This window comes from Dermacentor andersoni, chromosome 7, assembly GCF_023375885.2.
Source record: "Dermacentor andersoni chromosome 7, qqDerAnde1_hic_scaffold, whole genome shotgun sequence".
Classification (NCBI taxonomy): domain Eukaryota; kingdom Metazoa; phylum Arthropoda; class Arachnida; order Ixodida; family Ixodidae; genus Dermacentor; species Dermacentor andersoni.
In genome coordinates this window covers 20,012,335-20,029,104 of record NC_092820.1, presented here as the reverse complement: position 1 = coordinate 20,029,104, position 16,770 = coordinate 20,012,335, and the positions used below count along the sequence as shown (strand labels likewise).

The following is a 16,770-nucleotide window of genomic DNA, read 5'->3' as shown; positions in this document are numbered from 1 at the left end:
AGTTTCGCCCAAAAGGCAAAGCATCGACTGCAATAGCAAACTAGTGGACAGCTATATGAAGTAAGGATAGTAGTTTTATCAGCAATATGAACTTGTAAACATAGGCATACTAAATAACTTACAGTAAAAGCTTGTTCATTCGAATTCCGCGGGTATGCTACAAAAATTCGAATTATACAAAATTCGAACTAATGAAAGTCAGAGAAAAAAATTGTTCAGTTAAGGCGTGTATATAGTCCGACGTGGCGTGAGCACGCGTGCACACATGCTACGTCACGTTGGCATGAACAACGTCTATACTTTGAAGCACTGGCGCAGCCAACGTAACCGGATGCGGGCAATGCGATCCGACGTGCCTGACGTCGAGATGGCTCTTGCTCCATCCACGCACTCGTCCCGCTGACCATTGCGCAGAAAAAAAATTTCGCTGTTTCACCTGGAAAGTGAAGCATCGATTGCGATAGCAAATTAGTAGATAGCTATACGAAGTAAAGATAGTAGTTTTATCGGCCAAATAAATTTGTATACATTTGCTTACTAATTTTGTTACCAAGTACGGTGTCATGTGCGCACAGGTAAACATGAACACCTGTCGCTTGATGACAGCTGAAGCTCGTTGAAAAATGCTGGAGTAAGGAATCGTGGCAGTAGCAGCGAGCGAAGTGACCTTCGTACAGCTCTCGCTTCAACACGAGCGTAATGTAGAAAGCACATTGCATACGAAGCTACCGGCACTACACACACGCTGCAAACATCGCAGATTGCTTTGAAAATGAGGCCCACACGGGCGGGCACTTTGGTCACGTCGCAGACTGATTTCAAGATACCGCACCTGCATGGCTGTGCCGTAAGCAGCAGTTGCCTGAGAAGAACGTCCTCCTTCCACCTCACCCTGGTGCCTCTCGCGCGAAAAGAAAGGGCACGCATCCGCCCCGCCCTCCTCGTTCGCGCACGTGACATTGAGCTGCGTTGGCCAGCACACCCTCGCATGCTTTCGCTCGCACATACAGCATATGGTGCACAGCGACGATTTTATCGCCCTTGAGCGTAATACGGAACCTCACGGGAGAGAAGTTACATGCAACAGAAGCTCTGGCCATGCCTGGCCAGGTGCAAACACGTCTCCCTCCAGTCAGGCCTAAACAAAAGACCGCGGATGGAAAAAGCAAAGCTGCGCGACCCACGTGGCAATGCCAGCGAGCTCCCTCACACTAGCACTCTGCCCATCCACAATCGCGTGGAGTTCGAATAAGCGGTGGTGGTGCAGATTTCAATGTGAATTAGCGGGATGTGTTACATATTGCTTTCAGTACACTGCTAGACAGACCACAGCGGCTACTTCGAATTATCCGAAATTTCGTATTAACGAGTTGTGAATTAACAAGCATGGTGTCATGCACGCACAAGCAAACATGAACACGTCTCACTCGATGACCGCAGAAAGTCGCTGTCAAAACACTGCAGTGAGGAAGTCTCATGAAGGCACAGAACAGGTCACAAAAGTACCAAGCCCACAACCAATGACCGCCTGGTAACGGGCACCAAGCGATTGCTGAGTGCTCCTAGCTGTTTACTGCAGAGCGAACAGAAGCTGTCAAACTCCGTGGTGCAACATGCCTCTGAACCGTTAATCTCAGTTGCAATCGCATCGCTGGTGTTCCCCATGATAGAATCCACACGAAAATAATGTTTTCCTGGCACTTTGCGATGCTGTAAGGTGCCTTGTGGATGTCTCGTGCTGAAGATGCCCTCTCGGTGAGCGCATATTTCACCCCTCATCTTTTAAGAGGTTCAATACATACAAGCATTTGTCTAGCAAACCAGATTTTTTTTTCAAGGGAATTTTCCACGTCTCAGTAATTTCTCTCGTCATATTCGAGTGCTGATTGCCGTGTTATAGTTTGTTAACGAAGCTTTCCCTCAAGTCTAAATATTTTAAGGCAGTTTTCCTAGCCTCTAAAGCCGCTCGAGTTCGCTCTTCTCCTTGAGCGGCCATTTTTCCTAGAAAGTATGCCTTCCAACTACTCCGCCCTTAAACTGGCTCTCTCAACTACTACACGCAGAGACAAAGCAACAGCGCGCGCATTAGATCCCATAGATGAGATGAATATTTACAATTAGTATTAGGGTTATAATTATATTCGAGTGCTGATTGCCGTGCTATCGTTTGCTAACGAAGCTTTCCCTCAAGTCTAAATATTCTAAGGCAGTTTGTCGTGTGCGTATCATGGCTACGCACGCTTATATCGCATTCCGTTTCTCTACCACGGGTGCGCTTTAAAACCACGGCGCTGCAGTTTTTGCTTTTCTCTTCTTTCTTCTTCTCCGCCCTTAAACTGGCTCTCTTAACTGTACTACACGCAGAGACAAAGAAACAGCGCGCGCATTAGATCCAATAGATGAGATGAATATTTACAATTATTATTAGAGTTATAATTACATTCGAGTGCTGATTGCCGTGCTATCGTTTGCTAACGAAGCTTTCCCTCAAGTCTAAATATTCTAAGGCAGTTTGTCGTGTGCGTATCATGGCTACGCACGCTTATATCGCCTTCCGTTTCTCTACCACGGGATGTGCTTTAAAACCACGGCGCTGTAATTTTGCTTCAGAGACTTTCCTTCCCTCCCTTCTTCTCCACCCTTAAACTGGCTCTCTTAACTACTACACACAGAACAAAGCAACAGCGCGCGCATTAGATCCCATAGATGAGATGAATATTTACAATTAGTATTAGGGTTATAATTATATTCGAGTGCTGATTGCTGTGCTATCGTTTGTTACCGAAGCTTTCCCTCAAGTCTCAATATTTTAAGGCAGTTTGTCGTGTGCGTATCATGGCTACGCACGCTTATATCGCATTCCGTTTCTCTACCACGGGTGCGCTTTAAAACCACGGCGCTGCAGTTTTTTGCTTTTCTCTTCTTTCTTTTTCTCCGCCCTTAAACTGGCTCTCTTAACTGTACTACATGCAGGGACAAAGAAACAGCGCGCGCATTCGATCCCATAGATGAGATGAATATATATATATATATAGAGAGAAAACTATCAGTCATAGCTCTCGTAGTATAGCCCTCTGGGCCGTTTCCTTTTTTTTTCGAAAGTAGTCCTATTAGGGTTATTATAATTACACGAAGGTATTTCGCCCTCATCAGCAGCAGTCCTTGGTATAGTTATTCTGGCGGCTAGCTTCCCACGCTATGCGTGCCGCCATCGCACCTGGTTAAGCTTTTCCTAGACGCTAGAGTTATGCTTTGTCCGCGCAACCTTGAGCGATCGGAAAGCGCGTTTCCCCCTCTTGGCCGGCGGAGAAGGGAGGCTTCGTTCCGGCCGCGAAGCTCTCCTCATCTCTGTAAGGTGCCTTGTGGATGTCTCGTGCTGAAGATGCCCTCTCGGTGAGCGCATATTTCACCCCTCATCTTTTAAGAGGTTCAATACATACAAGCATTTGTCTAGCAAACCAGATTTTTTTTCAAGGGAATTTTCCACGTCTCAGTAATTTCTCTCGTCGTATTCGAGTGCTGATTGCCGTGTTATAGTTTGTTAACGAAGCTTTCCCTCAAGTCTAAATATTTTAAGGCAGTTTTCCTAGCCTCTAAAGCCGCTCGAGTTCGCTCTTCTCCTTGAGCGGCCATTTTTCCTAGAAAGTATGCCTTCCAACTACTCCGCCCTTAAACTGGCTCTCTCAACTACTACACGCAGAGACAAAGCAACAGCGCGCGCATTAGATCCCATAGATGAGATGAATATTTACAATTAGTATTAGGGTTATAATTATATTCGAGTGCTGATTGCCGTGCTATCGTTTACTAACGAAGCTTTCCCTCAAGTCTAAATATTCTAAGGCAGTTTGTCGTGTGCGTATCATGGCTACGCACGCTTATATCGCATTCCGTTTCTCTACCACGGGTGCGCTTTAAAACCACGGCGCTGCAGTTTTTGCTTTTCTCTTCTTTCTTCTTCTCCGCCCTTAAACTGGCTCTCTTAACTGTACTACACGCAGAGACAAAGAAACAGCGCGCGCATTAGATCCAATAGATGAGATGAATATTTACAATTATTATTAGAGTTATAATTATATTCGAGTGCTGATTGCCGTGCTATCGTTTGCTAACGAAGCTTTCCCTCAAGTCTAAATATTCTAAGGCAGTTTGTCGTGTGCGTATCATGGCTACGCACGCTTATATCGCCTTCCGTTTCTCTACCACGGGATGCGCTTTAAAACCACGGCGCTGTAATTTTGCTTCAGAGACTTTCCTTCCCTCCCTTCTTCTCCACCCTTAAACTGGCTCTCTTAACTACTACACACAGAACAAAGCAACAGCGCGCGCATTAGATCCCATAGATGAGATGAATATTTACAATTAGTATTAGGGTTATAATTATATTCGAGTGCTGATTGCCGTGCTATCGTTTGCTAACGAAGCTTTCCCTCAAGTCTAAATATTCTAAGGCAGTTTGTCGTGTGCGTATCATGGCTATGCAAGCTTATATCGCATTCCGTTTCTCTACCACGGGTGCGCTTTAAAACCACGGCGCTGCAGTTTTTGCTTTTCTCTTCTTTCTTCTTCTCCACCCTTAAACTGGCTCTCTTAACTGTACTACACGCAGAGACAAAGAAACAGCGCGCGCATTAGATCCAATAGATGAGATGAATATTTACAATTATTATTAGGGTTATAATTATATTCGAGTGCTGATTGCTGTGCTATCGTTTGTTACCGAAGCTTTCCCTCAAGTCTAAATATTTTAAGGCAGTTTGTCGTGTGCGTATCATGGCTACGCACGCTTATATCGCATTCCGTTTCTCTACCACGGGTGCGCTTTAAAACCACGGCGCTGCAGTTTTTTGTGTGTGAGGCTCGGAGCAGGAGCTGTGGCGCTTGAAAGTAGCCTGGGGCCTGACGAACCAACCGACTGAGCTATCTTTCCGGGCAACATCGAAGGGTCACGAGTTCAAATCACCTGTTATGTTCCTTTTTTTTTTTTTTCCGCCCCTTTTTCTTTCTTTTAATGTCTTTTCCTTTATTTTATCACTGTACGGGAACCCTCCTAAACAAAAAAAAAAAAAAAAGAAAGATATATATCTTCAAATATGTATGGGCTCACACTCACATGTGCAGGTCATAAATACCAGGTTCTCTAGCCGAGTGCCATCCATGCGGTATAACCGAGCTCAGATTGGTCCACCTTGACTGACCAAGTAGGGCACCACTGTAGGTTAAATGAGGCGTACAACTCCTGCGGGACCCGCCGTGGTTGCTCAGTGGTTATGGTGTTAGACTGCTGAGCACGAGGTCGCGGGATCGGACCCCGACCACGGCGGCCGCATTTCGATGGGGGCGAAATGCGAAAACACCCGTGTACTTAGAATAAGGTGCACGTTAAAGAACCCCAGGTGGTCGAAATTTTCGGAGTCCCCCACTACGGCGTGCATAATCAGAAAGTGGTTTTGTCACGTAAAACCCCATAAATTAATTTTTAATTTAACTCCTACGGGGACGGTAGAGTATCCGTCTCCAGTGCAAGAGGACCGTGATTCAAATCCCGGTGCCGCGCTATTCTCCACCGGAAAATACAAAAAAAAAAAAAACCGTGTGTTGAGAAAATTGCACAAACAGGCCTGGAGTGCGGCCTGATCCCGGTGACCAGAACCGGTAACGCACTCTCTCACCAGAGCAGGATTGGCCACCCTGGTGCAGTACTTGGCCACAACCTCCTATATGAATACAACAATCGAACCCCGGCCCTCAGTCCCCAGCAGCCGCGAAGCAACTGACCACGGCGGCGGTCAGATCTGTGACGCTGCAGAGGGTGCTAAGAATACCTGGCTCCGGACAGGCCGCCATTGGAATCTGAACCTGGCAACGTTTAACGTTAGAACGCTATCTAGTGAGGCGAGTCTAGCAGTGTTATCGGAGGAATTAGAGGGTAGTAAATGGGATATAATAGGGCTCAGTGAGGTTAGGAGGACAAAAGAAGCATATACAGTGCTAAAAAGCGGGCATATACTGTGTTACCGGGGCTTAGCGGAGAGACGAGAACTAGGAGTCGGATTCCTGATTAATAAGGAAATAGCTGGTAACATACAGGAATTCTATAGCATTAACGAGAGGGTGGCATGTCTTGTTGTGAAACTTAATAAGAGGTACAAAATGAAGGTTGTACAGGTCTACGCTCCTACATCTAGTCATGATGACCAGGAAGTCGAAAGCTTTTATGAAGACGTAGAATCGGCGATGGGTAAAGTCAAAACAAAATACACTATACTGATGGGCGACTTCAATGGCAGGGTAGGCAAGAAGCAGGCTGGAGACAAGTCAGTGGGGGAATATGGCATAGGCTCTAGGAATAGCAGAGGAGAATTATTAGTAGAGTTTGCAGAACAGAATAATATGCGTATAATGAATACCTTTTTCCGCAAGCGGGTTAGCCGAAAGTGGACGTGGAGGAGCCCGAATGGTGAGACTAGAAATGAAATCGACTTCATACTCTGCGCGAACCCTGGCATCATTCAAGATGTAGACGTGCTCGGCAAGGTACGCTGCAGTGACCACAGGATGGTAAGAACTCGAATTAGCCTAGACTTGAGGAGGGAACGAAAGAAACTGGTACACAAGAAGCCAATCAATGAGTTAGCGGTAAGAGGGAAACTAGAGAAATTCCGGATCAAACTACAGAACAGGTATTCGGCTTTAACTCAGGAAGAGGACCTTAGTGTTGAAGCAATGAACGACAATCTCATGGGCATCATTAAGGAGTGCGCAATAGAAGTCGGTGGTAACGCCGTTAGACAGGAAACCAGTAAGCTATCGCAGGAGACGAAAGATCTGATCAAGAAACGCCAATGTATGAAAGCCTCTAATCCTACAGCTAGAATAGAACAGGCAGAACTTTCTAAGTTAATCAACAAGCGTAAGACAGCGGACATCAGGAACTATAATATGGATAGAATTGAACAGGCTCTCAGGAACGGAGGAAGCCTAAAAACAGTGAAGAAGAAACTAGGAATAGGCAAGAATCAGATGTGTGCGTTAAGAGACAAAGCCAGCAATATCGTTACTAATATGGACGAGATAGTTCAAGTGGCTGAGGAGTTCTATAGAGATTTATACAGTACCAGTGGCACCCACGACGATAGTGGAAGAGAGAATAGCCTAGAGGAATTCGAAATCCCACAGGTAACGCCAGAAGAAGTAAAGAAAGCCTTAGGAGCTATGCAAAGGGGGAAGGCAGCTGGGGAGGATCAGGTAACAGCAGATTTGTTGAAGGATGGTGGTCAGATTGTTCTAGAGAAACTGGCCACCCTGTATACGCAATGCCTCATAACCTCGAGCGTACCGGAATCTTGGAAGAACGCTAACATAATCCTAATCCATAAGAAAGGGGACGCCAAAGACTTGAAAAATTATAGACCGATCAGCTTACTGTCCGTTGCCTACAAAGTATTTACTAAGGTAATCGCAAATAGAATCAGGAACACCTTAGACTTCTGTCAACCAAAGGACCAGGCAGGATTCCGTAAAGGCTACTCAACAATAGACCATATTCACACTATCAATCAAGTGATAGAGAAATGTGCAGAATATAACCAACCCTTATATATAGCTTTCATTGATTACGAGAAAGCGTTTGATTCAGTCGAAACCTCAGCAGTCATGGAGGCATTACGGAATCAGGGTGTAGATGAGCCATATGTAAAAATACTGGAAGATATCTATAGCGGCTCCACAGCCACCGTAGTCCTCCACAAAGAAAGCAACAAAATCCCTATAAAGAAAGGCGTCAGACAGGGAGATACGATATCTCCAATGCTATTCACAGCATGTTTACAGGAGGTATTCAGAGGCCTGGAGTGGGAAGAATTGGGGATAAAAGTTGATGGAGAATACCTTAGCAACTTGCGATTCGCTGATGATATTGCCTTGCTTAGTAACTCAGGAGACCAATTGCAATGCATGCTCACTGACCTGGAGAGGCAAAGCAGAAGGGTGGGTCTGAAAATTAATCTGCAGAAAACTAAAGTACTGTTTAACAGTCTCGGAAGAGAACAGCAGTTTACGATAGGTAGCGAAACACTGGAAGTGGTAAGGGAATACATCTACTTAGGGCAGGTAGTGACCACGGATCCGGATCATGAGACTGAAATAACCAGAAGAATAAGAATGGGTTGGGGTGCGTTTGGCAGGCATTCTCAAATCATGAACAGTAGGTTGCCACTATCCCTCAAAAGGAAAGTGTACAACAGCTGTGTGTTACCAGTACTCACATATGGGGCAGAAACCTGGAGGCTTACGAAAAGGGTTCTGCTGAAATTGAGAACGACGCAACGAGCTATGGAAAGAAGAATGATGGGTGTAACGTTAAGGGATAAGAAAAGAGCAGATTGGGTGAGGCAACAAACGCGGGTAAACGACATCTTAGTTGAAATCAAGAAAAAGAAATGGGCATGGGCCGGACATGTAATGAGGAGGGAAGATAACCGATGGTCACTAAGAGCTACGGACTGGATTCCAAGAGAAGGGAAGCGTAGCAGGGGGCGGCAGAGAGTTAGGTGGGCAGATGACATTAAGACGTTTGCAGGGACAACATGGCCACAATTAGTACATGACCGGGGTAGTTGGAGAAGTATGGGAGAGGCCTTTGCCCTGCAGTGGGCGTAACTAGGCTGATGATGATGATGATGATGATGATGAAAACAACGGTCTTTTCAATGCTGAAAAGTGGCCAAAAGACTGCGGGTAGACTTGTGCCATAGCATTCCATGAAGTGCGCTGTATGAGCAAAGTTTTACCACTCTTAAAGAGCACTTGTGATGCTGAAACGTGCCAACAAGCACAAAAGAAGTGTCCCTTGGATTATAAGTGTCATGTTTGATGCGAGGAGCTACGTTGACAAATTGGGAAGACGACTTTGGGGAAGTCTAGAAATATTCTTGCCACTCGCTATAATTGACCTGCATCACAATAAAACATTGCCCCTAGCTTCATTGCACTTTCGATGGTACAAATCCACCAATAACTTGTCGAAAACATCAAAAACCTGAGCATTGTCAGTCAGGCTGTCAACATGACGGGTCAACGCAAGCTGGTGTTTTCCGTCGATTTTTTCGAGCTGGTCATGCTCGATTCAAACCATCAGACTTTAGACAAACGGTCTAAATGTGTGGTAGGATCATTGAATTTGGTTTGTAGACATGTGTCGATGGCACGGACGTTACGGTACGCGAACACCGACCCTCCAATCGTAGAATTAGCACAGTGCTGTTGACGATGGTGCGCCGAAAAACTTTTGTTTTGCAAACTTCACGGCTGCACAATTCGAGAAAAAATTGCCCAGTGATCATGGAAAGTCCCTACTGCAAAACTGTTCAGTTTTCACGATCACGCTGCGTATCCACAAGGAGCGGCTGATAGATTTTCGAACACAACAAACACAACCTCAGACTTGAGCCACGGCATTTAAGGCGCTTTCCAGCGTGATACTCTCGTAGTCTTCCATGACCTCTGCACCGCCCCCCTGTAAAAGCGGCCCACGGCCTTCCCCTTCTCATTCGCTCTCCAGTCTGCAAGCCGTTTAGATGCCAGTCACTCCTCTCGCTCTCCTTCATGTCAACTCCGCATTTCCTCGCTGCCAGTTTCGACGCCGCTGCTCCTCCAAAGCTGCCCTCTTCCAGCCTGCCCTTCCAACACAATCTTCCACCAACGGGTGCCCTCCCACGGTTCCTGCTTCTTGGTCTCCACCACTCTGATCACTTTTCTTCCTCTACACGTGAAGCCAATGCCAAACCCGCCATTGCAACTGTAGCCATCACCAGTGCGCACTGACGAGGAAGGCGAGATGCCCTGACGCAGGCATGTACCCAGTATTCTTTTTTCGGAAGAGGGCCCAACCCAAGGTAACTTTCCTATGCAAATGAGGGGGGTACCTTTATTAGTACAAATATGAATAAAGCCCACCATTCACCATAAAGACATGTAAACCCGCAAAAGAAAAATGAAATAAGGTGTATCTCACAGGTAGGCCTGTGAAATACACCTCTCCTTTATTTGGCAAACAAGGAACTACATCAAATGGACTCGCGCAGGAAAGAAGCGCAGAAGGAACACTGCCAAGAGGGTCATTCCACGCCAAATCAACAGTTTTTTCGACCATCACAGATATAGCTGCAAAAATTTCTACATGTTTGTTGGAGTTCAAAACTCATCCTCCACATTTATTTTCCCTTGCCAAAAATTTCATAGAATTTTGACGACAATTTGTTTTTCCTGCCAAGCTGAGCTAGACGGCATCAATTAACATTTTTTCTCAAAGACACACTGTATGATCCACTCCTTCAAATTGCTTTTATGGCAACCCAAAGATGCGATGTGACTGCAAAAATTGCCAATTTTATAAATATTTGAATACTTCGATTGGTTCTGGCCCAAGCAAAAGCGTGAAAAATTGCAAAGTTTGAGTTTTTTTCTCGGAACGTAGAAAAAGCTGGAAGTCACATATAACATATATACTGGTAGCCCAGCTAACATAGTACAGCTGAAAAATATTTAAAGTATCGAAGGTTTAGCAGTTCGTAGGGGAAAAAATTGTAAAGTTCAATTTTTTTGCAAAAAACTCCATATTCAAGGTAAAAAAAGGTGCCTTGGTGGTCGGCCTAAAAATATATGCATTATATCATTAGATAGCCCCATGTGTCTACTATGCATGTGAGAAGTTATAAAAAGGTATTATGTTAACCGCAAGAAATGATTTTTTTTTTAATTTTCAGTACGTGGATCACGTAAACAGCGTACATATATGAAGCGTAGCCATCCTGCAAAGACATATTGGCAACAAAGTGAGGCCAAGAAACTATTCAGCAAGGAGCTTGTGGCTTTTTTTATTGTATGCAAACTAAGACAAGCTATTTCCAACGCCATATCCCTGACTTTTCTTTCCATGGCTACGAAAATTTAATGTCAACCGCGTTTGAATACATTAGCCTGAACATAGCCCCTATCACTTTTATAGCTGAGCAGGTGCCGGCTGTCGAACAGCTTTAACACTTCTTGTCTTCGACGAAGATGTGAATGCAACTTTTAGTTGAAAAAGTGACGTCGGCTGAAAATAATGTAACGACCTGGTGCCGTTAATGCGCATAGCATTCGAGAACCTGGACGACAGTTCTACCTCCCGTTTAGATATTGCACTCTCCAGCACCCAAATTGGTTTTATATGTAAAAGGCTTTCACGTGCCCAGTCGTACAGCTCAAATAGTGTCAGAATCTTCCTTGAGAAAGGCCTTTGTAGGCTTGCCTTGGCAGCCAACCGTTTCAGGGTGCCACCCACCCCATCACAGGCACTTTTTCCGTGTGATGCAGCAAAAAAATGCCATTTAGCATCCAAAGTAATATCTTCCTTTTGGTAGCACAGGTTTGCAAAATTCTTTCTGTTCTTGTACTGGGAAGCAGCCCCATCCGAAAAGTAGTGCACATGTTCTACCTGCGGCATGTCTACTTTAAGTTGATCCATCAGCACCTGCTGAAACGTCGAAGCAGCGGCAGTTGTATGGTCGAGGTAGTCGGATATCACTACGTACGACTGAACATGTCGTTCATCAGAAGAGTCCGTAGAGCGAGAGTAGACTACAATCGAGTGTACTGTTGCTTGAGAGTTGTCCCAGTATCAGGGTTCGTACAGACATAAAAGGGAAAATTCAAGGATATTTAAGGAATTTCAAGGCCCAGTTGGAGTAATTTCAAGGACTTAACACAATGCTACATGCAGCAGTTTTCAATATCAGGTACAAATTTTACTGAACAAAGTCGAAAAAAAAAAAAAAAGCATTTCAAGGAACAGCTTATATTGCACTAAACCAACATAATATTACTGAACAAATTCGAAAAAGAAAAACATTTCAGGGAACAGCTTGTATTGCACTAAACCAACATAACATTACTGAATAAAGTAGAAAAAGTAAAAAGATTTCAAGGAACAGCTTGTACTGCACTAAACCAACATAATATTACTGAACAAAGTCGAAAAGAAAAAACATTTCAAGGAACAGCTTGTATTGCACTAAACCAACATAACATTACTGAATAAAGTAGAAAAAGTAAAAACATTTCAAGGAACAGCTTGTACTGCACTAAACCAACATAATATTACTGAACAAAGTTGAAAAGAAAAAACATTTCAAGGAACAGCTTGTATTGCACTAAACCAACATAATATTACTGAACAAAGTCGAAGAAAAACATTTCAAGCAACAGATCGTATTGCACTAAACCAACATAATATATGTTCCGTCTTGAAAAACACCCTGCAGTGCATTGCACCAATGTCGAACAGCAATCCATTGTGCAAAAGTGCTAATGGCAACTTCAGGGGAGCTCCTGCTGCTTTTCCTGAATCTTCTGGTTGAGGCTACACAGTTCCTCAGTCTTGCTTCGTGCAGCCTTCCTCAGACTATTTGATCTGACCACATACTTCAGATCATTAGCTGCTTCTGCCTTTTCGGCATACGTATCCACTGAAGCCTGGAGGTCAGCTATTGTCGCCTCGAGTTTCTTTTTCTTTTTCATTGCGTCGATCTCTTCGTCAATGCAGCGCCTCTTTGATTCCCTTACATCATCACATTGCTTCTTTTTTTTCTGCTTCCAGATATGCAGCATACTGCTGCCGGGCAGCTGATACAGCAGTCCTCAGCTCTTTTGTAATAGGGACCTTAAGGACGCCCCCTGCCTTGTCCACAGCGTCGCACACAATACGTTGCGAAATGTACGACAAGTCCTTCAGGTTTTCTACAGCAACCTGGTGGTTCACGCTAAACCCTCGCTCCACAGTGGTCTGTGCGTGGTTGAGCACGAGCAAAAGTTTGACAACCTTCCACAGTTCCCCATATAATGAATTAAACTTCATCAGCTCAGTCAAGAACTCGTCCAACGTGTTTACATTCTTCTCAAACATTCACAGGTTATGCATCTCTTCCTGCGGGAACTCGGTGCACTCCCCCAGTACAGTGTCTCTCTGGTGCTCAGACATTCTGCTCGCTGTAATGAGGGCATCGAACGCTCTTCTGAAGCCAGCCAGGCACTCATCTAGTTTAGTACACATTTGTCGTGGGTCCAGAGAGGACAAACTCCTCACGACTGGGAATCTCAGGGGACTTCTCTCAAGCACCTTCTTTAACACACTGATCAAGAAGCATTTGCATTCCATGCGGAACTGGAACACGTCCTTTTGGCTTGCTTTAGTTTTCCTGACAGTCTGTTCAGCGGCATGGCCTACATCCACCTTTTCAAGTGGAGTGTGGTTCTCGGTGCTTTCAATGTCCACCATCAGCAGACCAGTGGCTTCTTCTGCTGAAGACAAGACCGAGCACTTCAGAAACTTCGTTAGTAGCTTCCTGACCACAGTTTCCAAGTCCCTTGCAAGAAAGAACACCATGGGCTGATCCGTTTGGTACTCAGTGAGGAATGGCTTGAGGGTCATGGCCACACCCAGTGCAAATTGAAGCTTTGCTAGCAGTAAGTCATCACTGGCAAACTCACACAAGTTGTGAAATGATCCACACTTTGGGGGGCTTACTTCCTTCTTCCTTGCAGCTGCAATAAACTTCTTAATGTCACACCACAACGGCAATTCTCTCTCTATCCCAGGCACATTCTCCAACCACCGGTGGGCAACAAAGTTCAGGGGAAAAGCCTTCTGACCGGTAACTGCTGAGAAGTCCTCCCTTCTTGCAGGAGAACCATGGAAAAGCGCGCTCAGACTGGAGAGCAGTCAAGTCCCCACTTACTTGCTGTAACACCTGCCCTGTAGATGTTGTGCATGGTGTGGAGGCCACAAGTCCCAATGTCCAGACATCGAACTTGGTATGCTTGATGCAGGTGCTCTTGGAAATTCTTGAGTAACTTCAGGTTAACATTGGGACCATCCATTCAAATCTGAAGAATTTTCTCAAGGGGGAAAGGCTCGAGCGCAGTCAGCAGCGTTCCTTGGATGTCCTCGGATGTCGAGTGCCCCATAAACACCGAGGTATAATACCTCGTTGCCACCTTGTGAGATGAATGAATTGCCCCGTGCTTGGAACTAAGTACCTTCGCACCGAGCTGTTGGCTGCAATCTCCATGATGCCAGCATGCTTAGCACTCTTCATATGGCTCTTTAATGCTGACTCGCCCATGTTGGTGATATCGACAGTGCTCACTCGTCGTATCTAGTGCAATCCAGTCTTTGTAAGCCTCGTTGTGAAGCCACGCGCCTTGAAATTTGCTTTTTCCAGGCATTAGCTTTGTATTCAGATGTTTCAGCCGCAACAAGTAGGGTGCAGAAGCGACGGCACAATGCAATGCCGTCAACCACCATAACAAAGCGCCAAGATCGGATTGGATTGAATCGGCTCAAGTTGGTTTCAGAGCCGAGTGGCTCCAATGTGGCTAACCGTCGCACAACATTGGTTATATTAGCACAAACAGATTTTTTTACGCCTGAAATACATATATTGAAGCACGGTACTGAAAATACAAATATTTTAACAGCGTTTTTTTATTGATAGTCATTTGCATGTACTACGCTAGGAATTCAAGGATTTTTAAGGAGCAGCAAAACGTACAGGATTTTCAAGGGCCTTGAAAACGAAATATTCAAATTCAAGGGTTTTCAAGGTTTTCAAGGACCTGTGCGTACCCTGCATTATATTGACTGCGGGGGACTCTGAATGAGAAAGCTGTAGTATTCAGAGAAATCCATTACAACTATGGCTTCTGCAGGCATGAGAGCGGTCGTCAAATTGCGTAGGTGCCGAGCTTGAAGCTTGCTGACAAAGTGATGCAATTTTAAGTCACATCATCTCAAGGAGACGGTCTACAAAGTCATTATGGGTAAACAAGATTGTTTCCAATCGGCAGCGCACTCCACTAGCCCACTGACGGACAGAAACACTTGCTGCCAAATCTCGGTTCAGTGCAGGAGAGCTCAATATCAGCGACTTGAGCGACGAATCTCCTGGGCAATTGCTGCATATAGCGGTCATACAGCACTCATTCGTAATCTCACACACAGTCATCTGAAGGAGCGAGTCGATTGTTTGTAAAATGCCCAAGGACTGCAGCATCAATGTTACATTTTGGTGGTAAATGCAAACACAAACAGAGTGCGTTCCCGGAGCACCGGCAAGTAAACAGTGGCGTGGCCTCAGGTAGGCGAAGTTGGAAAAGCCCCACTTCAGCTCTGTGTTACTTTTCTTCCATTCTTCGTGCGCTTTCTTAAGATTCCTTTGCAGCAATCTTTTTTGCTTCACATCGGACGACGTCTCTCTTGCCTGAAAGATAGACGGATGTATGTTCATCCTCATAGAACTTTATTATGCTTCTTGTTCTCTCGTCTAGTGGTCTACTTCACTTTGACGTAGGAGAGGCCAAAATTCCTCCCTGTTGCCTAATTTTCATAGCAATGCGAACTTGACTTTCCGATGCACCAAAGCACTCAGCAACTTTTTTTCGGGACCATGAATGAGGCGCCAATGCCAGAAGAGAAATTTCTTTCGACCGTTTTCTTTCTCATACGAATCGATCTCTCACGTCTTCAAGAAGCTTTTTATAGTCTTCCACAAGTACGGTGGTTGGTGCCAATTCATAGGCTATGCCTTGCACTTGAGCATCCTTACTATTATCATTGGGCAAGGTGCCACCTGCGACAGCTGCTTCTTCCTCATGGCACTTCCGTTTTCTGCTCGAGGTCCTTCCAGTCCATCTCGTGGTGCAGCACAGTTTGTTGAGGTGGATGCATACCCTTCAAATGTAGACTCGCATATTGTTTCACAATCTGCCAAGCTCTTATTGGCTGTGTCTAACTGCACCCGCATTTGGAAACACCTGACTATACATTGTGAACAGAGTCTCTCACCAGGAACCAGCCCCAAGAGAGACACTGCTGTAGCGAGGCCCAGAGATATGACCCACGTACCCCCGACGGTTTGACCCATGGACGGAGAAAGGGTCCGAGCACATCTTTCACGCACATAGTGTCGTGAACTTCTTAATATAGACGTAATAATGGTGTGTGCATACTGTTTCTAAAGTGTCCTAGTCGCTTTTCGCACGCAATACCAGAAGACTAAGTTCACGTTCATCTAGGCTGTTAGTTCTAATCAGGAAGGTGTTTTTCACTTGTGTCGTCTTATGAGTCTCTGGGTCCCAGTGAGCAGGGCAAAAGGTGTTCATCTGAAAATAGAAAATTAATTCACCGATTTCAGGGCCAGATTTGATTTATAATGCTTTGCATGAACGATGCGAGCGCTCTTTCTGCGTTTAGTTTATCATCATCATCATCAGCCTGGTTACGCCCACTGCAGGGCAAAGGCCTCTCCCATACTTCTCCAACTACCCCAGTCATGTACTAATTGTGGCCATGTTGTCCCTGCAAACTTCTTAATCTCATCCGCCCACCTAACTTTCTACCGCCCCCTGCTACGCTTCCTTTCCCTTGGAATCCAGTCCGTAACCCTTAATGACCATCGGTTATCTTCCCTCCTCATTACATGTCTGGTCCATGCCCATTTCTTTTTCTTGATTTCAACTAAGATGTCATTTACCCGTGTTTGTTCCCTCACCCAATCTGCCCTTTTCTTATCCCTTAACGTTACACCTATCATTCTTCTTTCCATAGCTCGTTGCGTCGTCCTCAATTTAAGTAGAACCCTTTTCGTAAGCCTCCAGGTTTCTGCCCCATACGTGAGTACAGGTAAGACACGGCTGTTATACACTTTTCTCTTGAGGGATAGTGGCAAC

General features: G+C 45.2%; 1 protein-coding gene and 1 pseudogene across 1 annotated transcript in view; both read right to left on the bottom strand.

Moving 5' to 3' along the window:
- norpA (no receptor potential A) overlaps nt 1-16,770 on the bottom strand; it is a 307,805-nt gene that overhangs the window by 213,453 nt on the left and 77,582 nt on the right. The gene's annotated exons all lie outside the window — the stretch shown is intronic.
- Nucleotides 9,990-15,965, bottom strand: LOC140219445 (uncharacterized; annotated as a pseudogene).